Source organism: Aotus nancymaae, unplaced genomic scaffold (assembly GCF_030222135.1).
Source record: "Aotus nancymaae isolate 86718 unplaced genomic scaffold, 86718_ANA_hifiasm-v0.15.2.pri h1tg000079l, whole genome shotgun sequence".
Taxonomy (NCBI): Eukaryota; Metazoa; Chordata; class Mammalia; order Primates; family Aotidae; genus Aotus; species Aotus nancymaae.
In genome coordinates, this window is record NW_026988494.1 from 9319118 (window position 1) to 9343612 (window position 24495).

General features: G+C 43.7%; 1 long non-coding RNA gene across 1 annotated transcript in view; it reads right to left on the reverse strand.

Moving 5' to 3' along the window:
- Positions 1–5452: 5452 nt before the first annotated feature.
- LOC105728403 (uncharacterized) overlaps positions 5453–24495 on the reverse strand; it is a 159379-nt gene continuing 140336 nt past the window's right edge. The window contains exons 3-7 of the long non-coding RNA XR_010339598.1: positions 16941–17086; positions 14423–14542; positions 10298–10491; positions 8260–8339; positions 5453–7569 (exon numbers count right to left, since the gene is read on the reverse strand). This is a non-coding gene — a long non-coding RNA (uncharacterized LOC105728403). The remainder of the gene's footprint in view (positions 7570–8259; positions 8340–10297; positions 10492–14422; positions 14543–16940; positions 17087–24495) is intronic.

Here is a 24495-nt window from a genome sequence, read left to right on the forward strand (position 1 = left end):
GAGGCTGAGGAGGGGTTTGACACTTGTCTCAGGTGACAAGGCTATCAAGTGACAGAGACAGATTCCAACCCAGGCAGTCTAACTTCAGAGCTTGTGCTGGTACCTGCTATGCACATTAAAAATGTTTGAAAGAATACATACCAAATTATTAGCAGTTATCTCTGCAGATATGGATTTGGTTGAGAAATGCAGAGATGGAGACTTTTACTTCATTTTGTCTTTACTTAAATACTCTGTACTTTTTATTTTTATTTATTTTGAGACAGGGTGTTACTGTGTCATCCAGGCTGGAGTGCCGTTGTGTGATCACAGTTCACTGTGGCCTCAACCTCCTGGGCTTAGATGATCCTCCCACCTCAGTTTCCTGAGTAGCTGGGACTGTAGACATGTGCGACCATGCCTGGCTCATTTAGGTTTTTATTTTTTGTAGAGACCAGGTTTAGTCACATTGTCCAGGCTGGTGTCTAACTCCTGCACTCAAGCAATCTGCCCACCTCAGACTCCCAAAATGCTGGGATTACAGGTGTGAACCATCACTGTACCTGGCCACTCTGGACATTTTTATAATGTGTAAATATTTGTATAATTTAAATGTACATATATTTAAATATCTTTTGCAGTCAATCTAATTTAGAAATGAATTAAAAATTATTTATAGTGATGGGACTGAGGTTTTCTAGGGGATTCCAAAAATCTAGAAAAGATGGCAAGAGTGCATGGTTGTGATGAAGCTGGACTCCATACTTATCAGGTACGTCTGGCGCCTCCAGGGCAAAGGCTTTCCTCCCCCAACCTTGATCCGGGTGCTGTGCCAGCAGGCAGGCAGAGCAGTGGCTCTATGGCTGCATTATGTGGATTTATATCCACTCTGAACCAGAGGGCAAATGGGAAAATGTAAATTTTGGCAGCTGCTTTTGTGGGCACTGACCTCCAGGGACTCATTCAGCCCCAGACTTCACACTGGGAATGATTTCCCCACATCCGCTGTAATTTATTGACAAGAGTTGTTTCTCTTCCTGATACTGAAGGAATTGCCCAGCACAGTTTTGAACAAAGCTCCACATGGGTCAAAGAGACGCACTGAATCATCATTTCCTCACACTACCAGCCCTGCCCAGGATCATGTTTTTCCCTCCATACTTTCTCATTTTTGAAGACACTGGCAGCACAAATCATCCACAGACATTTTCCATTGTCGTCCTGCCAGACTGAAAGAAAGGCATATCCCCATCTCAGTCTTGACCCAGCATTATTCCATGCTGCCTCGTCGCAGACAAATCTTTTTGAGATAAGCATTTCCCATGTTACATGATGTTAACTTGGAAATATGGAGATTTCAAATTGCTCTGTCCCAAATGTCATAAAATTAAACAGACTGTACTCTTTCCACGTTTTGGACAGACTAGTGAAACCACACCATATTATCCTGAGTGTTTTCAGAGAATTTCAAGGTATGCTTAGGTATGGCTGCCTGTCCAGGTTAATAATTGTAAGCTCTTTTTTTTTTTTTCTGATGGGAACAAATAATACCATTTGAATGTTTCTCAGAGTGTCACCAGTTGTTCTGTAAATGGTCCTGTGGTCTGATCAATCAAAACCGTGTTATGTCTCACCCAACCCTTGTGGGTTGTGATCATCCCAGTGGTGACTTTATTCACAATAGTTACTGCTTCCTGGAGTCTTTCAAGGTGCCAGGCACGGCTCTCAGCACCTTTGCCAATCCCTGCAATTACCTTGCAAGCTTATATGGATGATCATTTCCATTTCACTAATGAGAAAGAGGTTCTGAGAAGTTAAGGTCTCCCAAATAATACATCACATCATTCATAGAGGGACGAGCTGGGAGTCTTGCTTTACACTGTGAAGTTTCAAGATCAAACACTTAAAGGAACAGACTATCCAAAAGTCCTCTTAGAATTTGAGTTCTTCCACCATTTGGCCTCTCTCTGGCCCCCTTCTTGGCATGGGACACTTCAGCATGTCCTGCAAAGCTCCCTGGCTGTGCTCACACTGTTCTTTCTGTCTGGAATTATCATCTTCTTTCCTTCTGCCCAGGAGACATATCCACCTTTAAGACTCAGCTCTACCACATCGTCTAAGACCCGATTACTGTCTCCCCCACCTATTCTACCCAGTACACGCTATAAAGTTGACCGTATTGTTATTTTGTCCTGACACTGTCTACACAAATGTTTATTACAAAACCTATGACACCTCATTGTGGGCATTTCTTTTTATGCCTCTGTTTAGGACTAAACTGTGGGGCCTTTCAAGGCTTCACTTACCTTCATCTTCAGATTTCCACAGCCTATACCAGTGTCTGGAAATTGGTGCTCAAATACAGTTGTCCCTCAGTATCCATGTGGGATTTTTTCCAGGAAACTCCTCCCATACCAAAATCCATGGATGCTCAAGTCCCTGATATGAAATGGCATGGTATTTGGTATCTATGCATATTCTCCCATATACTTTATTTTATTATTTATTTATTTATTTATTTATTTATTTATTTATAGATGGAGTCTTGCACTGTTGCTCAGGTTGGAGGGCAATGGAAAGATCTTGGCTCACTGCAATCTCCACCTCCCAGGTTCAGGCAATTCTCCCACCTCTGCCTCCTGAGTAGCTGGGATCACAGGCACCCACCACCATGCCCAGCTAATTTTTGTATTTTTGTAGAGAGAGGGTTTCACCATGTTGGCCAGGCTGGTCTTGAACTCCTGGCCTCAGGTGATCTACCTGCTGCAGCCTCCCAAAGTATTGGGATTACAGGCATGAGCTATGGCTCCCGGCCATGCCATATACTTTAAATCATCTTTAGCTTACTTATAATGCCTAATACAATGTAAATGCTATGTAAATAGTTTTTATACTGTATGGCTTTTTATTAGTATTATTTTTATTATTGTATTGTTATTGGGTTCCCCACTCCCAATGTGTTCAATTTGAGATTGGTTGAACATGTGGAAATAAAGGGCCAGCTGTATTTGTTGCATGAATGGGTAGACGGATGGAGGGAGGGATAAGTGGAAGGATACCTTCTAGAGTGTAAAGGAATCAACATATACACAGTTAACAATATTGCTTACAGACAGTATATTGTATCTTTTTTATTCTTTGAGAATATTTAATCCTGCTCTAGAAGACAAGAAAAATAATGGATGAAATTCACAAGAAACATGAGATATAGGTAATGAATAAAGAAATAGCATATGAGACATAAACTATGCTAGGTATGCATAAGTATGTCAGTAAGCTGTGAGACAAAAAGTGAGACATAGAGTTACCAAGGCAAGTATCACTGAACATAGGAAGAAAGGAACAAGAGGTGACACGTATGCATGAGTCTCCAAATATACAGGAAGAATGTGACAGTCAATATTCATGAACTTTTTTTTTTAATGGCATTTTAGGTTTTGGGGTACATGTGAAGAACATGCAAGATTGTTGCATAGGTGCATACGTGGCAGTTTGATTTGCTGCCTTCTTCCCCTTCACCTGTATCTGGCATTTCTCCTCATGCTATCTCTCCCCAACTCCCCACCCCTGCTGTCCCTCCCCTATTTCCCCCCAACAGACCCCAGTGTGTAGTGCTCCCCTCCATGTGTTCTCATTGTTCAACACCCGCCTATGAGTAGAACATGCGGTGTTTGATTTTGTGTTCTTGTGTCAGTTTGCTGAGAATGATGGTTTCCAGGTTCATCCATGTCCCTACAAAGGATGTGAATTCATCATTTTTGATGGCTGCATAATACCCCATGGTGTATATGTGCCACATTTTCCCTGCCTAGTCTATCATCGATGGGCATTTGGGTTGGTTCCAGGTCTTTACTATTGTAAACTGTGCTGCAATGAACATTCGTGTGCATGTGTTCTTATAGTAGAACGATTTATAATCCTTTAGATATATACCCAGTAATGAGATTGCTGGGTCAAATGGAATTTCTATTTCTAGGTCCTTGAGGAATTGCCACACTGTCTTCCACAATGGTTGAACTAATTTACACTCCCACCAACAGTGTAAAAGTGTTCCTATTTCTCCACATCCACTCTAGCATCTGTTGTCTCCAGATTTTTTAATGATCGCCATTCTAACTGGCGTGAGATGGTATCTCAATGTAGTTTTGATTTGCATTTCTCTAATGACCAGTGATGATGAGCATTTTTCCATGTTTTTTGGCCTCATGTATGTCTTCCTTTGTAAAGTATTTGTTCATATCCTTCACCCACTTTTGAATGGGCTTGTTTTTTTCTTGTAAATCTGTTTTAGTTCTTTGTAAATTCTGGATATCAGCCCTTTGTCAGATGGGTAAGATGTGAAAATTTTTTCCCATTCTATTGGTTGCCAATTCAGTCTAATGACTGTTTCTTTTGCCGTGCAGAAGCTGTGGGGTTTGATTAGGTCCCATTTGTCTATTTTGGCTTTTGTTGCCAATGCTTTTGGTGTTTTGGTCATGAAGTCCTTGCCTATGCCTGTGTCCTGAATGGTTTTGCCTAGATTTTCTTCTAGGGTTTTTATGGTGTTAGGTCTTATGTTTAAGTCTTTAATCCATCTCGAGTTAATTTTAGTGTAAGGTGTCAGGAAGGGTCCCAGTTTCTGTTTCCTGCATATGACTAGACAGTTTTCCCAACACCACTTATTAAACAGGGAATCCTTTCCCCATTGCTTGTTTTTGTCAGGTTTGTCAAAGATCGGATGGTTGTAGATATGTTGCGTTGCCTCCGAGGCCTCTGTTCTGTTCCATTGGTCTATATCTCTGTTTTGGTACCAGTACCATGCTGTTTTGATTACTGTAGCCTTGTAGTATAGTTTGATGTCCGGTAGCGTGATGCCTCCTGCTTTGTTCTTTTTGCTTAGAATTGACTTGGCTATGCGGGCTCTCTTTTGGTTCCATATGAAGTTTAAGGTGTTTTTTTCCAGTTCTGTGAAGAAGGCCATTGGTAGTTTGATGGGGATAGCATTGAATCTGTAAATTACTTTGGGCAGTATGGCCATTTTCACGATATTGAGTCTTCCTAACCATGAACATGGAATGTTTCTCCATCTGTTTGTGTCCTCTCTTATTTTGTTGAGCAGTGGTTTGTAGTTCTCCTTGAAGAGGTCCTTTACATTCCTTGTTAGTTGTATTCCTAGGTATTTTATTCTCTTTGTAGCAATTGTGAATGGAAGTTCGTTCTTGATTTGGCTCTCTTTAAGTCTGTTATTTGTGTATAGGAATGCTTGTGATTTTTGCACATTGATTTCGTATCCTGAGACTTTGCTGAAGTTGCTTATCAGTTTCAGGAGATTTTGGGCTGAGATGATGGGGTCTTCAAGGTATACAATCATGTCATCTGCAAATAGAGACAATTCGACTTCCTCCTTTCCTATGTGAATACGCTTTATTTCTTTTTCTTGCCCGATTGCTCTGGCTAGAACTTCCAGTACTATATTGAATAGGAGTGGTGAGAGAGGGCATCCTTGTCTAGTGCCAGATTTCAAAGGGAATGCTTCCAGTTTTTGCCAATTCAGTATGATATTGGCTGTTGGTTTGTCATAAATAGCTTTTATTATTTTGAGATACGTTCCATCAATACCCAGTTTATTAAGGGTTTTTAGCATAAAGGGCTGTTGAATTTTGTCAAAGGCATTCTCTGCATCAATTGAGATAATCATGTGGTTTTTGTCTTTGGTTCTGTTTATGTGATGAATTACATTTATAGACTTGCATATGTTGAACCAGCCTTGCATCCCTGTGATGAATCCTACTTGATCATGGTGGATAAGCTTTTTGATGTGCTGTTGCAATCGGCTTGCCAGTATTTTATTGAAGATTTTTACATCTATGTTCATCATGGATATTGGCCTGAAGTTTTCTTTTCTTGTTGAGTCTCTGTTGGGTTTTGGTATCAGGATGATGTTGTTCTCATAAAATGATTTGGGAAGGATTCTCTCTTTTTGGATTATTTGGAATAGTTTCAGAAGGAATGGTACCAGCTCTTCTTTGTATGTCTGGTAGAATTCGGCTGTGAACCCATCTGGTCCTGGGCTATTTTTGGGTGGTAGGCTCTTAATTGCTGCCTCGACTTCAGACCTTGTTATTGGTCTATTTAGGATTTTGACTTCTTCCTGGTTTAGGCTTGGGAGGAGGAGAGTGTCCAGGAATTTATCCATTTCTTCCAGGTTTCCTAGTTTATGTGCATAGGGTTGTTCGTAATAATCTCTGATGATGGTTTGAATTTCTGTGGAATATGTGGTGATATCCCCTTTGTAAGGTTTGTTCTCACCGAGTTTAAAATGAAGAAACTGAGGCCAGTACAGGAAGATCCAATGCGAAGTGTTTATTCAGTCTCCCGGGTGAGGCTCTGCGGTCCGACAGGAGGGGGCTGGAGAAGTCGCACAGACTCCTCTCAGACATGGGTTTTTATAGGGAGTGAAGGAGCTCGATTGGTTGTGGAAGAGTAGGGTGTGGGCAAAGCAGGACTACTATTAGGTTAGGGTTACAAGCCTTTGTTTGAAGGCCAGGCTGTGCGAGACGGGGAGAAGAGAACATGTCCGAGCATGTCCGAGCTTTTCTGAGCTTGTCTGAGCATGTCCGAGCTTTTGGAAAAGAGAAGTGGGGAAGTGTGCATCCGAGCTCCCGGCGAGGCAACTGGCTTTACATTCCGACCTTTTGATGATTGATAGATAGAGGGCACCGCTCTTTCTGACTACTTCCTGCTGAATAGGGCGAAGTAAGGGGGACAGGTCAGTTGGCTGGTGCCTCGACCGTGAATCGGACGAAGGGATGAAGTAGCATTTGGTTTACAGCCACTCATTCAATTTCTTGCATATGAGCTTGTAGGAACCTGAGAAGGAAAGGGGCCATTAGTAATAGCAAACAGATTACAATGATAGGAGTGATGATGGGGGTTAGCCAGGTAAGCATGGGATGCCACCAGCTTAGGGACAAGATTTCTGTATTTTGCTTTTTTCGGAGGTCCTCCTGGAGGTGGTGGAGAGTGTTGATGTTCTCTTCTACTAGGCCTGATTCATTGATGTAAAAGCAGCATTCTTCCTGGAGAAACATACAGGTACCCCCTTTTTCTGCTGTTAGTAGGTCAAGGGCCCGTCGGTTTTGGAGAGTTACCTGAACTAGTGATGTGATTTGTCGCTGGAGGGAGGCCAGAGAGGTGGCTGACGCTTCAATGGCCACATGGAGCTTGTCCTCCAGTTGAGCAGCTGAAGTGACACTGTAGCCAATCGCTCTGCTTCCTATTCCAGCAGCTACTAAAGATGATGCTAAAGAGAGGCTGACTACTACTGGGAGGAAAACAGCTTGTTTGTTTCGGCGGACGGGGGAGGCATAAGGAGGGATAGAAACTCAGCTTGCCCATATACCTTTAACTGTGGGACTAGAGTAACAGGTACGCAAGGGGAGGGAAGGGAGGCATTTATAACCTTGGTTAGGGTCCCATTACACCAAAAGTATCCTCTTGGAGGTGCATAAAGGGTGGATCTTACTTTTACAGTCATGTTGCAGCTGGAGCTGTTAGTCGTTCCGTAGCAGAAGAAAAGATCTTGGGAGTGTGCCTTCAACAGCAGGATCCCTGTCAGGGTGGTGTCAGAGACAGGTTGAACCCAGTCCAGAGGGGAACTGTGGCTAAGGGGGGTTTGTTAAGGGAGGCACATAAAAGCAACCAGTGAAGTTTATGGATTCGACTAGCATTGACCAACAGAAAGGTTGGGGATTGTTGCACCTTCATTATCACCCTTATCATCATCACTGTCATTATTACAACCTTTATCATTACCACCTTCAGCGTCACCTTCATCATTAACAGTCACCTTCATCTCGAGGGCCTGAGTTGGTTAGTTAAGGTGGCCTCATTCTGTAGGTCCACTGGGGAGGCGACATGCCTTGAGGGTGGCTGAATCTGTAACTACTGCATAGGCCGCTTTTTGTCGCCCCTTGGCTGTCACTATTGAACTCCCATTTACAAAAAGGCAAGGTCTGGGCTAGAGAGAGGAAGGTTAGACAGGCCCTCCCGATGTGTAACAAATGTATCTATTAGTTTAGGATAGGAATGGGATGGGGAGGGGGAATGGGATGGAAGAGGAAACAAAGTAGCTGAGTTGAGTAGAGAAGTGGGATGAAGACTGACTGAAGGATTTTTAAAGAGAAAGACTTAGAGTGTAGAGGAATGGTAAAGAAGGACTGAGACCTGGGAAGGTATGCTAGTCCCTGAGTAGGAAGGAATACTTAGCTCCCATATCCACTAAGAAGGAAATGGACTTACCCGCTACCTACAGCGTTACCCTGGGCTTGGCAAGGGTGATGGGGGTCCTCGAGTCCGGGCTGCGTCAGTCGTCCAGAAGGCTGAGAAATTCAAGTGAAGGGATTGCTTCCTGCAGACCGGCCTGCTCTTCACATAGAGGTGCAGGGAGTGGGCCTGTGGTCCAGGACGGGCAATCAACCTTCCAGTGTCCAGTCTGTTTGCAGTTTGGGCAGGGTCCAGGAGGTGGACGAGGACAGGGGCACTGCCGGGCCCAGTGTCCTTCTTGACCACATCTGAAACAGGGCCTGGACCAGGCCCTTGAAGCATTTTGGAAGGGTTTCGATGAACCTCCCCCACAAGATGTTTGGTGGGCTGCTGGGCTCAGGGTTGCTACAAGAGCTCTGGCTGCGGTAAATATCCGGTCCTGCTAGTCTGAGGTGAGGGTGGAGGATAGGATTACATACGCATCTGATAGATTGGAGAGGGAGAAGGGAATGTGCACTCGGACAATGCTCTCTACTCCGGCCACCTCACGGAGGGGGCAAAGGAGGAAGGTTTCGTTGTTAGGAGCATAGCGCGAGCAGGTGTGAGCACTAACAGGAGAGGCCAGGTTGGGATTAGGAGGTGGAGGAGCTGAAGGGGGTTGAGGTCTGTCATAGGGCGGAGGATTATTGGGTCAGGCAAGCAGAGAGGAGAGTTCCTCAGGTGTGTTGGGGTTGGAAAAGGAAGAGGAGGAGGGTGGAGGGGCTAAGGGTGAAGAGGAGGTTTCTTTGGCTGGGAACACCTGGGCAGTGGTACAAGAGGAACAGAGGGTGGGGCGGGAACGAAGATACCAGAAAGCCTGCATGTAAGGGATTTCTGACCATTTACAGTTCCTTTTGCAAAAGTTATCTAAGTCTGTCAGGACATTAAAGTCGAATGTGCCCTCTGGAGGCCACTTGGACTGGTTGTCTAGAGGATACTGTGGCCAGGCTACAGTGGAAAGGACGAGCAGCTTTTTCCTTTTTATGGAAAGACCTAGTTTGGGTAGGTTTTGGACTAGGCATCCTAATGGTGACTTAGGGTCTAAGCGGGACTTCTGGTTCTCCGTAGTTGGCTTTTGTGGGGCAGTCGGAAGTGAGGAAGGGATAGGAACAGATATCATACCCGACACGGGCAGAAGAGTTCCTTTCCCGGAGGGGGTGGCTGAGAAAACCTACAGGCTACAATGATTATAATAAGGAGGAAAACAAAAAGAGACAGGGCTAGGACTGTCTGCCACATGGCAAATTAGACGCTACAATAAAAACAGTACCACATATAAGAGTGACGGACAAAAGGTGGGTGCCCCCCAGATGCGAGACCAGTCTGATGCCTTCCCAGCCACGTCCCCGAAGGGATATTTCAGGGGCATCTTGGTTAAGGTGTACCCGTATAACCTCCGGGCCTGGCCACCTCAGAACTTTTCAGTCCAGAGGCGAATCACCGTTATGCCTTATGACGTCCTCGTGGAACCGTGGGTTGAGGCCCACACAAGCCCCGTAGCTGTTAGGCCGTGGGACTACACATAAACTCACTCACTCACTCACTCACTCACATCGGAATTAGGAAGAGAGAGATATATAGAGTTAAAAATGGAAAGTGGCTGCCATCTTGAGAGAGAGAGAGAGAGAGAGAGAGAGAGAGAGAAAGTAACCGAAAATACAGTTTCTTAAGTAACGGGAGCCTTTATGCCAATAGGCTAGTTCCAAATAAAGGTTTTGGTATAAGCTGGGGGGGTTGGCTCTGCCATGAGGCAGGGCTGCTTGAATGGGGCTTCTGAGTACCCACACCTTGGTCACTGGTGAGGGTTCAGGAAAGTGGGGATGTCTCCCTCAAATTCCTGACCCTAAAAAACCCCTCATGGGGAGAAAACAAGAGTGTAGGGATGTCTCCTCTTACACTCAGGTCCTAAGCCGGGGTCCCGGACCCACGGCAGCTGGAGTCCCGGACTCCTGGTGGGAATCCTTCACATTGCAACGGTTTTGAACAGGGACTCCACGGGGGCAGCGGGTGGGGTAATGGGCAACAGAAGTCTTACCTTGTGGTGGAACAGCAGCTCCCTGGTCCAGCTTTGAGTGGAGGAGTCAGTCTCCCCCAGGAGGGGTCTTACAACTCCCCCTGGGTTTCGGCACCATTTGTAAGGTTTATTCTCGCCGAGTTTAAAATGAAGAAACTGAGGTCAGCACAGGAAGATCCAATGCGAAGGGTTTATTCAGGCTCCCGGGTGAGGTTCTGTGGTCCGACAGGAGGGGCAGGAGAAGTCGCACAGACTCCTCTCAGACATGGGTTTTTATAGGGAGTGAAGGAGCTCGATTGGTTGTGGGAGAGCAGGGTGTGGGCAAAGCAGGACTACTATTAGGTAGGGTTACGAGCCTTTGTTTGAAGGCCAGGCTGTGTGAGACAGGGAGAAGGGAATATGTCTGAGCATGCCCAAGCTTGTCTGAGCTTGTCTGAGCTTGTCTGAGCATGTCTGAGCTTTCAGAAAAGGGGGGACTGGTGTGTGTCCAAACTCCTGGTGAGGCAACTGGCCTTACACCATTTATCATTTTTTATTGCATCTATTTGGTTATTCTCTCTTTTATTAATCTGGCTAGTGGTCTATTTTGTTGATCTTTTTAAAAAACAAGCTCCTGGATTTATTGATTTTTTGAAGGGTTTTTTGTGTCTCTATCTCCTTCAGTTCTGCTCTGATCTTAGTTATTTCGCGTCTTCTGCTAGGTTTTGAGTTTTTTTGATCTTGCTCCTTTAGCTCTTTCAATTTTGACGATAGGGTGTCAATTTTAGATCTCTCCTTGCTTCTCATGTGGGCACTTATTGCTCTATATTTTCCTCTAGAGACTGCTTTAAATGTGTCCCAGAGACTCTAGTATGTTGTGTCTTCGTTCTTGTTGGTTTTGAAGAACATCTTTATTTCTGCCTTCATTTCATTGTTTATCCAGTCAACATTCAAGAGCCACTTGTTCAGTTTCCATGAAGCTGTGTGGTTCTGGGTTGGTTTCTGAATTCTAACTTGATTGCACTGTGGTCTGAGAGACTGTTTGTTAGGATTTCTGTTCTTTTGCATTTGCTGAGGAGTGATTTACTTCCAATTATGTGGTCAATTTTAGAGTAGGTGTGATGTGGTGTGGTGCTGAGAAGAATGTATATTCTGTGGATTTGAGGTGGAGAGTTCTGTAAATGTCTATTAGGTTTGCTTGGTCCAGGTCTGAGTTCAAGTCCTGGATATCCTTGTTAATTTTCTGTCTCATTGATCTGTCTAATATTGACAATTAGGTGTTAAAGTCTCTCACTATTATTGTGTGTGAGTCTAAGTCTCTTTGTAAGTCATTAAGAACTTGCCTTATGTATCTGGGTGCTCCTGTATTAGGTGCATATATATTTAGGATCGTTAGCTCTTCTTGTTGCATTGATCCTTTTACCATTATGTAATGTCCTTCTTTGTCTCTTTTGATCTTTGTTGCTTTAAAGTCTATTTTATCAGAGATGAGAATTGCAACTCCTGCTTTTTTTTGCTCTCCATTCGCTTGGTAAATCTTCCTCCATCCCTTTATTCTTTTGAGCCTTTGTGTATCCTCGCATGTGAGATATGTTTCCTGGATACAGCACACCGATGGGTTTTGGCTTTTTATCCAATTTGCCAGTCTGTGTCTTTTGATTGGGGCATTTAGTCCATTTACATTTAGGGTTAATATTGTTATGTGTGAATTTGATACTGCCATTTTGATGCTAGCTGGCTGTTTTGCCCTTTAGTTGATGCAGATTCTTCATTGTGTTGATGCTCTTTACCATTTGGTATGTTTTTGGAGTGGCTGGTACTGGTTGTTCTTTTCTATGTGTAGTGCCTCTTTCAGGAGCTCTTGTAAAGCAGGCCTGGTGGTGATGAAATCTCTGAGTACTTGCTTGTTCGCAAAGGATTTTATTTTTCCTTCACTTATGAAGCTTAGTTTGGCTGGATATGACATTCTGGGTTGAAAGTTCTTTTCTTTAAGGATGTTGAATATTGGCCCCCACTCTCTTCTGGCTTGTAGGGTTTCTGCTGAGAGATCTGCTGTGAATCTGATGTGCTTCCCTTTGTGGGTAACCCGACCTTTCTCTCTGGCTGCCCTTAGCATTTCTCCTTCATTTCAACACTGGTGAATCTGACGATTATGTGCCTTGGGGTTGCTCTTCTTGAGGAATATCTTTGTGGTGTTCTCTGTATTTCCTGGACTTGAATATTGGTCTGCCTTGCTAGGTTGGGGAAGTTTTCCTGGATAATATCCTGAAGAGTATTTTCCAGTTTGGATTCATTCTCTTTGTCACATTCAGGTACACCTATCAAATGCAGATTAGGTCTTTTCACATAGTCCCATATTTCTTGGAGACTTTGTTCATTCCTTTTTACCCTGTTTTCTCTCATCTTGCCTTCTCATTTTATTTCATTGAGTTGATCTTGACCTCTGATATCCTTTCTTCTGCTTGGTCAATTCGGCTGCTGAAACTTGTGCATGCTTCATGAAGAAGTTCTCGTGTTGTGTTTTTCAGTTCCATCAATTCACTTATATTCCTTTCTAAGTTGTCCATTCTCATTAGCATTTCGTCAAATCTTTTTTCAAGGTTCTTAGTTTCTTTGCATTGGGTTAGAACATGTTCTTTTAGCTCACAGAAGTTTCTTATTACCCACCTTCTGAAGCCTGATTCTGTCATTTCATCACACTCATTCTCCATCCAGCCTTGTTCCCTTGCTGGTGAGGAGTTGTGATCCCTTGTAGGAGGAGAGGTGTTCTGGTTTTGGGTGTTTCCATCCTTTTTACACTGGTTTCTTCCCATCTTTGTGGATTTATCCACCTGTTGTCTTTGTAGTTGCTGACTTTCTGATTGGGTCTCTGAGTTGACATCCTGTTTGTTGATGATGAAGTTATTTCTGTTTCTTAGTTTTCCTTCTAACAGTCTGGCCCCTCTGCTATAGGACTGCTGAGGTCCACTCCAGGCCCTGCTTGCCTGAGGATCACCTGCAGCAGCTGCAGAACAGTAAGGGTTGCTACCAGTTTCTTCTTCTGCTATCTTTGTCCCAGAAGGATACCCGCCAAATGTCAGTCTGAGCTCTCCTTTATGAGGTGACTCTTTGGATATACAGGGATCAGGGAGCTGCGTGAGGAGAGTCTTTCCTTTATAGGAGCTCAAGTGCTGAGCTGTGAGCTCTGTTGTTCATTCAGAGCTGCTGGGCAGGTACGTTTAAGTCTGCTGCAGCAGAACTCATAAACCCTTTTTCCCAGGTGTTCTGTCCCAGGGAGTTACGGCTTTATTTATGAGTTTCCGTTGTGCTGCTGCCTTTTTTTTTTTTTTCAGGTTTGCCCTGCCCAGCAAGGAGGCAGCCTAGTCACTCTCTGCCTGCAGAGGCTTCACTGAGCTACTGTGAGCTCTGCCCAGCTGCTGTGTAGACTTCCCTGCAGTCCTGTTTATATGGATATAGTTAGAACTGCCTCAGCGATGGTGGCCTGCCTCTGTAATGATGGACTCTCTGTGTAACGGCTGGTTGCCTCGACAACGGCAGGCTGCCTCAGCAATGGCGGACTGCCTCTGTAGTGGTGGAGTGCCTCAGTAATGGTGGACGTCCCTCCCCCACAGAGCTGGACCATCCTGGCTTCAGCTGTGCTTGCTGTGAAACTCAACCCAGAGCATTTCCAATGCTGTTTTTTTTTTTTTTTTTTTTTTTTTTTTTTGTGGGGTTGGGACCTGCTGGGCCTGATCACCTGGCTCCCTGCCTCAGAGCCTTTTTTTTTTAGTTGAACAGTCAGCTCTCTCCCAGGTGTTCTGGTCACCTGTTGAAAAGGCACTGGGATCTGTGTGATTTCCCATGCGGTGACCCACTGCACCAGCTGAAACAGTGGCATTGAGATTCGTGGCACTTTTTTGCCTGGGAATCTCCTGGCCTGGCTCCCCGTTTCAGTCCCCCCCCTTTTTTTTTTTTAATCTTCAGATGAATGGGCGACTCTGCCTTCCTTAGCTTCCTGGAGCTACCCTTGCTGGCTAGAAGGGGACCCAGTCCCGTTTACTCTGCACTGGAAACTGCCATGCCGGGGTGCCAGCAAAACAGCCTCCACAACCCGTGGGACTCCTACGCCTGGGAATCTCCTGGTCTGTGGGCAATAAAAATCCGTCTGGAAATGCGGTGTCCACTCACCCTCTGCGCTTTCACTGGGAGCTGCAATCCTGAGCTGCTCCTAACCGGCCATCTTGGATCTTCTCTTCATGAACTCTTAAATTGGCACCCACTAGGGATGTCTCTCGTGTCACATGTTCTCTGTCCAAGAAATGTAAATAAAACTCACTGCTGCTTATCAGGCTGATTGGCAAACTAGAGCTATTGATCATGGGACTTGCCTCTGTATCTCTCTGATACAGCTAACTTGTGTGGGCTCCAGTCACCTTCCATTTACCAAACTGTCTTGCTTGAACCTCACGTCTCATCTGGGTAACCCACCATCAGTGGGAAAGGTGGATGTAGCAGGGAGAGAGACAGGATTGCAAGCATGGTGTAACTGAGGACTGGGTAGTGCAGTTCCTCCACCTGACTTACACACTCTCGTTGAGTGTGTGTTGTTTCCTCTTATCCTATCTCTGTTTTTTCCTCTTAATTTTTGCTGTATGTTTTAAGTGCATTGAATAAACTATATATACTTCAAGCATATTAGTTGGGTCTGAGCCCCTCTGTTCCATGATGTCTGGCATAACTTGCTCAGTTGTGTATATGGAGACTGCAATGCATCAAGGAAATTTCCCAAGGCAAATACACTTCCCAGAAACACCATATTTATTCACTAGACGTTTCCTCTTTGGCAAGCCAAATTTGCCACTGCTATTCTCTGCTAGACTGATTGCTCTTTCCTCTAATTACTATAAGAAAAAAAAATCAAGGTACTAGAGACCTCTGCATCCAGAGCTTACAGCAGTAATGCTGAGGTTATAGATACAATAGACACTCAGGCTGGAGTTGTGGTCCCATTGTGTATGCAAAACCTTTATGACACATCTTAAAAGGAAAATCGCCTGGCTAAGATGGTTTGTTATGAAGTGATGCAACTGTGAGAGGCTCTGAGTCTTTTCTCCAAGAATGAGTAGTGAATTTTATCTTTTTTCTCAATGTCAGGGCAATATAAGCTCCCAATAAGATGCTCTTGTAGAATTCCACAATCATACACTATATAGGGAGTTGGAATTCCTGTGTATGTGGACCAGTAAAGAGATGATGTCTCACCAAGTGGGATATTGGCTATCTGAGTCAGTCAGTTCCTCATGTGTGAGGTTGTTTCAGATTTTCATTATTTTTTAAATTTTTCTTTATTTATTGAGACAAACTCTCCCTCTGTCAGTCACCCAGGCTGGAGTGCAATGGCATGGTATCAGCTTACTGCAACCTCCGCTCCCCAGGTTCAAGTGATTCTCCCACCTCAGACTCCTGAGTAGCTGGGACTACAGGTGTGTGCCACCATACCTGGTTAATTTTTGTATTTTCAGTAGAGACTGGGTTTCACCATTTTGGCCAGCCTGGTCTCAAACTCTTGACTTCAAATGATCTGGCCACCTTGGCTTCCCAAAGTGCTGGGATTATAGGTGTGAGCACCATGCCCGGCCCAGACTTTGATTCTTGTTTATTGGCTGTCACTAATATTGTAAGTCCCGTCTATTGCTGCTGGTTTCACATAGCTCAAATCCATACATGAAAATACTCTTTCTTCTGAATCACATCTAAATTTTATTCATATTGAACTCTAAGACTTTTCCTTTGTTTGGAAAAGATGTATACTAAATCAATCTGTAGAGCCAATGGTTCTTTTCCCTAATTCTATCAAGTGGTCCCTTTAAAATAAATTTGTTGAGCATCATATTGTAACTGAGCTTGTGAAAATTTAAATGCATCTCATAACAAGATCTGCTGGTTCACTAACTGCAAAAAAAAATAATAATAATAAGAGAAAATGAAAAAGTCTCCATTTGATCTCATATATTGAATTTACTTTCCATCTTCAACAATGGAATGATACTCAATCTCCACTAGAACAGCACTTTGACATCTACGACTTGGAGGATGTATATGCTGGGAAAATAGCCTTATAGGGCCGTAGGGACTGCTGATGTATCTGTGATCCTATAAAGCTGCTTGTGGGCAATGCATAACAGAGTCAGGGCTCCATTTTATATGTTGGTGAAAATAAATAGCATATGCTGTCACTTGGGACTTTTTATCCTCAGATCTCCAAGGATCTGGAATACTAAGACTATATGCAAAGTCTCCGTTTGGTCTCATGGTTGCCTATTTACAACACAATTAACATGCCTGCAGCTGGGAAGAAGGCCTGCATACGGAGCTCCTTGTGGCCAGCTGCTGATGTAATGGGACGCCCCAGACAGCTGGCTCCCCGCATAGACCAGAAGAAAAAGGTTTGAAATAAAGGGAGCAGAGCTTCCACTCAGGTTCCTGCACCAGAGCCTGAGCTCCCACTTGCTTGTACTCACCAGGAGTGTGACACCCAGATGGAAGACCAGATCTTCTGGCTTCCCAAGATGGAACCCAGTACTTGACTCCAAGCACCACACGTACCTTTGTGTGAAACTGGAAGTGGTGACTACCTGCTCATCTCCCTACCCACCACCTCCCCTACCCAAAATCTGCCCAATCACGCTTCCCAAGCTTGAATTACCTTCAAGGAGTCTTCACTCAGTCTAAGAAATCAGTCATAAAATTGAAATATGCTGGTAGAGGCAGCTCCTCATCTTTCCATCACATTAAGATGCAAATGACTGACATCAAATGCTCTCCTGACAGCCGGTTTTGCTGGGGCACACTCTGGGTTGTGCGAGGGAAGGAAAACACAAAAGTGGAAGCGGAGGTTTTAAACAGAGGTTTTCAACATTTAATCCTGCTCTCATTGTTCAGAAATTCTTAGGGCTGTGAGAGCAGTGCTGGGAGAACGAGGAGTCCACTGATTACATGTTCTTCCCGGTCAAGTGCTCTGCTTAGGCTCTAAATTTTATAGCCTCCTTTTCAATCTTGCTATCCTTTGCCTTCCCAGAGAGGTCACTTGTCAATGACCAGATCTAATGTGTACAACCTGACCTGTTTTCCCCTTGGATAGCATCTTCCTCCCTCACTATTTTCTTTCTTCCTCTGGGATATCACTTGTTTGGGGGATTTATGATAGAAATTTTTACTGTGTTTATATAGAGGATGCCACGACTTCTCAGGAAGTGAGTTAGGCCCCTGTCATTCCTGTTCTAACAGTGTATGGATGGGAATAAATGAGGGAGTGTGACTTCCCCACCTGCTGTCCCAAGCAGGGAAGAGGGCTCTGTGGTATTCTCTAAGCTGAGCCTGTGATTGCACTTCTGAAGTGCAGGAAAGGTCAGTGAAGCGGACACCACCTTTCTGCCAGTTTTTTTTCTGAGAATGGTGGTTTCATATCTGATTGCATAAAGCTGAAGAAATCAGCCTCTGCCAGGGCTGGCACTGGAAGCATCAGTTCCCCAGCTCTTCATGTGTTTTCTTCCACTTTGTGCCATTCTCTCTCATTCTGGAGTATTTCTTCCTCTTTCTTTTCACATACGCATTGCCCTACATTCTCCTGTCAAATCATGCTCACAGAATATGACCTTAAACGTGCTCTTGGTAAATTATAAATCACTGGAAAGAGCTTTGGCTCTCCCCTCTCCCAGGGTATTACACTTTAACAAGGATCAAAGGCTTAAAGTAAAAGAATTAATTTCTCATTGGGGGATCTAACGCAGCAATATAGGAGAAGAATATTAAAGGACAGGTACCAGCAGGCCTCCCAATATCCTTGAAATAATACACTTAGAAGGTGACTTGAAAAGGGAGAATTGAAGTTTTGGATGATTCTTCATTATGCCCTGTCTCTGCTGTGATGTTTCTAAGAACCACTTGTATCCCTGACTCTTCTAAAGAATTCATCTAATCCAATCTCCAAAATACCGTCTGAGGCCCTACTGGAACATTCCTGATTTGTGTTCAATCAATAGATCAAAATTCAGATAATTCACTATCTTCCTAGGCAAGCCAACTCATTGACAGATATTCCCAAATATTAGTAAGTTTCCTGTTCCATTTACTCACTGGTCTTTAACTCTTTATTAAAGCCTTGTGGGTTACATCTACCCTCTCTTGCATATGATAGTCTTGCAAAGAGCTGAAGACAACAGTCACATCATCAATACCTGTTTTATTCTTCTACAAATTGGGAGTTATTCTGGTAGAGTGAACTGAGCAAAAAATCCACAGGGGGAATATACCCCTGTGGATGTGATGGCTTTAAAATGTGGCCATAAATTAGATATATTGTTATCCTGAAATAGTGATATGGTTTTTCTCTGTGTACAAATCTCATGCTGAATTATCATCTTCAGTGTTGGAGGAGGGGCCTAGTGGGAGGTGAATGGATCATGGGGGCAGATTTCTCCCTTGCTATTCTCCTGATAGTGAGTGAGCTCTCACGAGATCCGGTTGTTTAAAGTGTGTAGCACTTCCCCTTCTCTCTCGGTCTCTCTCCTCCTCTCCCATAATAAGAAGTACTCGCTTCCCCTTTACCTTCCGCCATGATTGTAAGTTTCCTGAGGCCTCCCAGTCATGCTTCCTGTACAGCCTGCAGAACCATAAATCAATTAAATCTCTTTTCTCCATAAATTACCCTGTCTTAGGTAATTCTTTATAGCATTGTGAGAATGGACTAATAGAGTCTATTGTTTTCCCCCTTTGAATCTCAATGGCTTGCTACTGCTTTGGCCAACAGAATATGGTGAAATGAAGCCATGTACCTGTCACCTTGTTTGCTAGAACACTTGCTCTTGGAACTGCAGGCTGACAGAGAAATCCAACTATCCTGAGCTGCCATGCTGTGAGGAAGCCCAAGCACAGAAAGAGGCTCCAGTAAGCAGTACCAGCTGATCCCAGTCTTCAGATCATCCCAGCCAAGGCACTAGACATGTGAGTAAAGAAATCCCCAAATGACTCCAGCTGTCAGATATCTGAGTCACCTCTAACCATACCAGTTCTACCAAATGAAACTCCAGATATTATAAAGACAGATCATCCCTGCTGTGCCTTGGCCAAATTCCTGAGTCACAGAATCCATGAATGTAACAAAATGATTGTCATTATACACCATTACATTTGAGGTTGGTTTATTATACAACAATAGATAACTGGAACAGAGATCAACCACGAAACCACTTTGGCCATGACCACGTCCACCTAAGAGTAACATTTATACTAAATTCCCTTATGCCTTAAACTTGGTTATTAAATTTATTAATCTTTGATTTAAATGACAACTTCCTCCAGAGTACCAAGGAAAGGCAGAGATGTCATAAACTGCAGGAAGTAATCACAGAAACAGATAATGCATGAAAAACAGTGCCGAGTAAAGTGAATATTGGCCATAAGAAAGAGGAAGATCCAAGATGGCCGGTTAGGAGCAGCTCAGGATTGCAGCTCCCAGTGAAAGCACAGAGGGTGAGTGGATGCCGCATTTCCAGATAGATTTTTATTGCCCACAGACCAGGAGATTCCCAGGTGGAGGAGCCCCATGGGTCGCCAGCGTGGCTGTTTTGGCCAGCATGGCTGTTTTGCCGGCGCCCCAGTGTGGTGGTTCCCAGTGCAGAGTAAACGGGACTGTGTCCCCTTCTAGCCAGTGAGGGTAGCTCCAGGAAGGCAGAGTCGCCCATTCATCTGATTAAAAAAAGGGGGACTGAAACAGGGAGCCAGGACAGGAGATTCCTGAGCAAAACAGCACCACGAATCTCAGTGCCGCTGTTTCAGCTGGCGCAGTGGGTCGCCGCACAGGAAATCATACAGATCCCAGTGCCTTGTTGACAGGCGACTGGAACACCTGGGAGAGAGTCGACTGTTCAACCAAAAAAATAAAAGCTCTGAGGCAGGGAGCCAGGTGATCAGGCTCGGCTGGTCCCACCCCCTCACACACCAAAAAAACAGCAATTGGAAATGCTCTGGGTAGAGAGTTTCACAGCAAGCACAGCTGAACCTGGGATGGTCCAACTCTGTGGGGGAGGGGTGTCCACCATTACCAAGGCACTCCACCACTACGGAGGCAGTCCGCCATTGCTGAGGCAGCCTGCCGTTGCTGAGGCAACCCACCATTACGGAGAGAGTCCGCCATTGCCGAGGCAGTTCTAACTACACCTATATAAACAGGACTGTAGGGAAGTCCACACGGGAGCTGGGCGGAGCCCACAGCAGTTCAGCAAAGCCTCTGCAGGCAGACAGTGACTAGGCTGCCTCATTGCTGGGCAGGGCAGCCATGAAAAAAAAAAAAAAGGCAGGAGCACAATGGAAACTCATAAATAAAGCCCTAACTCCCCGGGACAGAACACCTGGGGAAAAAAAAGGGGTTTATGAGTTCTGCTGCAGCAGACTTAAACGTACCTGCCCAGCAGCTCTGAATGAACAACAGAGCTCACAGCTCAGCACTTGAGCTCCTATAAAGGACAGACTCTCCTCACGCAGCTCCCTGACCTCCGTATATCCAAAGAGTCACCTCATAAAGGAGAGCTCAGACTGACATTTGGCGGGTATCCTTCTGGGACAAAGATAGCAGAAGAAGAAACTGGTAGCAACCCTTACTATTCCACAGTTGTTGCAGGTGATCCCCAGGCAAGCAGGGCCTGGAGTGGACCTCAGCAGTCCTACAGCAGAGGGGCCAGACTGTTAGAAGGAAAACTAAGAAACAGAAATAACTTCATCATCAACAAACAGGATGTCAACTCAGAGACCCAATCAGAAAGTCAGCAACTACAAAGCTGACAGGTGGATAAATCCACAAAGATGGGAAGAAACCAGTGTAAAAAGGATGAAAACACCTAAAACCAGAACACCTCTCCTCCTACAAGGGATCACAACTCCTCACCAGCAAGGGAACAAGGCTGGATGGAGAATGAGTGTGATGAAATGACAGAATCAGGCTTCAGAAGGTGGGTAATAAGAAACTTCTGTGAGCTAAAAGAACATGTTCTAACCCAATGCAAAGAAACTAAGAACCTTGAAAAAAGATTTGACGAAATGCTAATGAGAATGGACAACTTAGAAAGGAATATAAGTGAATTGATGAAACTGAAAAACACAACACTAGAACTTCACGAAGCATGCACAAGTTTCAACAACTGAATTGACCAAGCAGAAGAAAGGATATCAGAGGTCGAGATCAACTCAATGAAATAAAACGAGAAGGCAAGATGAGAGAAAACAGGGTAAAAAGGAATGAACAAAGTCTCCAAGAAATATGCGACTATGTGAAAAGACCTAATCTGCGTTTGATAGGTGTACCTGAATGTGACAAAGAGAATGAATCTAAACTGGAAAATACTCTTCAGGATATTATCCAGGAAAACTTCCCCAACCTAGCAAGGCAGGCCAATATTCAAGTCCAGGAAATACAGAGAACACCACAAAGATATTCCTCAAGAAGAGCAACCCCAAGGCACATAATCGTCAGATTCACCAGGGTTGAAATGAAGGAGAAATGCTAAGGGCAGCCAGAGAGAAAGGCTGGGTTACCCACAAAGGGAAGCCCATCAGATTCACAGCAGATCTCTCAGAAGATACCCTACAAGCCAGAAGAGAGTGGGGGCCGATATTCAACATCCTTAAAGAAAAGAACTTTCAACCCAGAATTTCATATCCAGCCAAACTAAGCTTCATAAGTGAAGGAAAAATAAAATCTTTTGCGAACAAGCAAGTACTCAGAGATTTCATCACCACCAGGCCTGCTTTACAAGAGCTCCTGAAAGAGGCACTACACATAGAAAAGAACAACCAGTACCAGCCACTCCAAAAACATACCAAATGGTAAAGAGCATCAACACAATGAAGAATCTGCATCAACTAAAAGGCAAAACAGCCAGCTAGCATCAAAATGGCAGTATCAAATTCACACATAACAATACTAACCCTAAATGTAAATGGACTAAATGCCCCAATCAAAAGACACAGACTGGCAAATTGGATAAAAAGCCAAATCCCATCGGTGTGCTGTATCCAGGAAACGTATCTCACATGCGAGGATACACAAAGGCTCAAAAGAATAAAGGGATGGAGGAAGATTTACCAAGCGAATGGAGAGCAAAAAAAAGCAGGAGTTGCAATTCTCATCTCTGATAAAATAGACTTTAAAGCAACAAAGATCAAAAGAGACAAAGAAGGACATTACATAATGGTAAAAGGATCAATGCAACAAGAAGAGCTAACGATCCTAAATATATATGCACCTAATACAGGAGCACCCAGATACATAAGGCAAGTTCTTAATGACTTACAAAGAGACTTAGACTCACACACAATAATAGTGAGAGACTTTAACACCTAATTGTCAATATTAGACAGATCAATGAGACAGAAAATTAACAAGGATATCCAGGACTTGAACTCAGACCTGGACCAAGCAAACCTAATAGACATTTACAGAACTCTCCACCTCAAATCCACAGAATATACATTCTTCTCAGCACCACATCACACCTACTCTAAAATTGACCACATAATTGGAAGTAAATCACTCCTCAGCAAATGCAAAAGAACAGAAATCCTAACAAACAGTCTCTCAGACCACAGTGCAATCAAGTTAGAACTCAGAATTCAGAAACTAACTCAGAACCACACAGCTTCATGGAAACTGAACAACTGGCTCTTGAATGTTGACTGGATAAACAATGAAATGAAGGCAGAAATAAAGATGTTCTTCAAAACCAACAAGAACGAAGACACAACATACCAGAATCTCTGGGACACATTTAAAGCAGTCTCTAGAGGAAAATATAGAGCAATAAGTGCCCACATGAGAAGCAAGAAGAGATCTAAAATTGACACCCTATCGTCAAAATTGAAAGAGCTAGAGGAGCAAGATCAAAAAAACTCAAAACCTAGCAGAAGACAAGAAATAACTAAGATCAGAGCAGAACTGAAGGAGATAGAGACACAAAAAATCTTTCAAAAAATCAGTAAATCTAAGAGCTGGTTTTTCGAAATGATCAACAAAATAGACCACTAGCCAGATTAATAAAAAAGAAAAGAGAGAATAACCAAATAGATGCAATAAAAAATGATAAAGGGATATAACCACAGATTTCACAGAAATTCAAACCATCATCAGAGATTATTATGAACAACTCTATGCACATAAACTAGGAAACCTGGAAGAAATGGATAAATTCCTGGACACTTGCCTCCTCCCAAGCCTAAACCAGGAAGAAGTTGAAATCCTGAATAGACCAATAACAAGGTCTGAAGTCGAGGCAGCAATTAAGAGCCTACCACCCAAAAAAAGCCCAGGACCAGATGGGTTCACAGCCGAATTCTACCAGACATACAAAGAGGAGCTGGTACCATTCCTTCTGAAACTATTCCAAATAATCCAAAAAGGGGGAATCCTTCCCAAATCATTTTATGAGAACAACATCATCCTGATATCAAAACCCAACAGAGACTCAACAAGAAAAGAAAACTTCAGGCCAATATCCATGATGAACATAGATGTAAAAATCTTCAATAAAATACTGGCAAGCCGATTTCTACAGCACATCAAAAAGCTTATCCACCATGATCAAGTAGGATTAATCCCGGGGATGCAAAGCTGGTTCAAGATACGCAAGTCTATAAATGTAATTCACCACATAAACAGAACCAAAGACAAAAACCACATGATTATCTCAATTGATGCAGAGAAGGCCTTTGACAAAATTCAACAACCCTTTATGCTAAAAACCCTCAATAAACTAGGTATTGACAGAACGTATCTCAAAATAATAAAAGCTATTTACGACAAACCAACAGCCAATATCATACTGAATTGGCAAAAACTGGAAGCATTCCCTTTGAAATCTGGCACTAGACAAGGATGCCCTCTCTCACCACTCCTATTCAATATAGTACTGGAAGTTCTAGCCAGAGCAATCAGGCAAGAAAAAGAAATAAAGGGTATTCAGATAGGAAAGGAGGAAGTGAAGTTGTCTCTATTTGCAGATGACATGATTGTATACCTTGAAGACCCCATCATCTCAGCCCAAAATCTCCTGAAACTGATAAGCAACTTCAGCAAAGTCTCAGGATACGAAATCAATGTGCAAAAATCACAAGCATTCCTATACACAAATAACAGACTTAAAGAGAGCCAAATCAAGAATGAACTTCCATTCACAATTGCTACAAAGAGAGTAAAATACCTAGGAATACAA